A 1659-nucleotide genomic window follows, 5' to 3' on the forward strand; every position below is an offset into this window, starting at 1 on the left:
TTAATTTATTAAAATAGTTGCTGTATAATTTATTTTCATAAACTATATTAAAAAGTTACTAAATGGTTTAAAAAAGAAAAACAAAAAAAAAGAAAAACAAAAAACCAGACTTGCAGGCCAATCTTTCAGAAGAGAAAAAGAAAAGAAAATGTTTTTGATATAAACACAACAAAATGCACTTTTGGGTGTGTTTGGTTATTTTTGGGGGGGGTGGGGAGGGGGGAGCCTGGCTGTACCTGTGGGTTTGTCTGTATATATTGTATTAATAGGCATGTTTGGCCTCTCGTGCGGAGCCGTTAGTAACTGCTGCAGGTCCTCTTGGGGGAAGCTGGCGTGACGTTCCCTTTCTTTTTTATTTTTTTTGAATTTTGAATTATTTTTTTTCTCCTTTTTCTTTCGTGAAGCCGTCAGGGAGGGAGAGCTGATTTCTGTGTTTGTAACTCCTTTCTGTCGTCGTTTGGGACTGATGGTTTCGGGGGTTTGGTTTGGGTCGTTTGGTTTGGTTTTGGGTTTGGTTCTTTTTTTCTGTTGTCGGAGGGGGGGTGGGAAGGGAAGAGAGTTGGGGGTTTGAAATAAAATCATTTGGAAATTGTTTTATGTGCTGTGTGAGTCTGGAGATGCTCCACCTCCCCCCACCCCTCCCCAAGGGGTGTGGGGTATGATCTGGGGGGTGCTTTGCCCCCCCTACACCCCTTGCAGCATCCCTGTAAGGAGGTGGGGACACGGGAGATGGGATGGGGACCAGACCCGGGAGCTGGGGATGCAGGGGATGGGGATACAGGAGCTGGGGAGGCAGGGGATGGGATGGGGACCCAGGAGATGGGGACCCAGGAGATGGGGATGGGGATGCAGGAAATGGGGACCAAGGAGCTGGGGCTACAGAGATGGGATGGGGACCCAGGAGATGGGATGGGGCCCAGGGGATGGGGAGGGGACATAGGAGATGGGGACCTAGGAGCTGGGGATGCAGGGGATGGTTAGGGGACCCAGGAGATGGGGATGCAGAGATGGGATGGGGACCCAGGGGATGGGGAGGGGACACAGGAGATGGGGACCAAGGAGCTGGGGATGCAGGGGATGGTTAGGGGACCCAGGAGATGGGGATGCAGAGATGGGATGGGGACCCAGGGGATGGGGAGGGGACACAGGAGATGGGGACCAAGGAGCTGGGGATGCAGGGGATGGTTAGGGGACCCAGGAGATGGGGATGCAGAGATGGGATGGGGACCCAGGGGATGGGAACCCAGGGGATGGGATGGGGATGCAGGGGATGGGGAGGGGGCACAGGAGATGGGATGGGGATGCAGGAACTGGGGACACAGGAGATGGGGTTGTAGAAGATGGGATGGGGACCAAGGGGATGGGGAGGGGAGACGGGAGATGGGGACCAAGGTGATGGGGATGCAGGGGATGGGATGGGGACCAGGGGATGGGGACCCAAGAGATGGGATGGGGACCCAGGGGATGGGGAGGGGACACAGGAGATGGGGACCAAGGAGCTGGGGATGCAGGAGATGGGATGGGGACGCAGGGGATGGGGACGCAGGAAATGGGGAGAGGGATCCAGGGGCTGGGCTGGGGAGCCTAAAGGATGAAGACCCAGGAGATGGGGCAGCCCAAGACATGGGGACCCCCGGGGTCCAGCTCCTGCCCCCCAAC

This window comes from Calidris pugnax, unplaced genomic scaffold (genome assembly GCF_001431845.1).
Source record: "Calidris pugnax isolate Ruff unplaced genomic scaffold, ASM143184v1 scaffold335, whole genome shotgun sequence".
Lineage (NCBI taxonomy): Eukaryota > Metazoa > Chordata > Aves > Charadriiformes > Scolopacidae > Calidris > Calidris pugnax.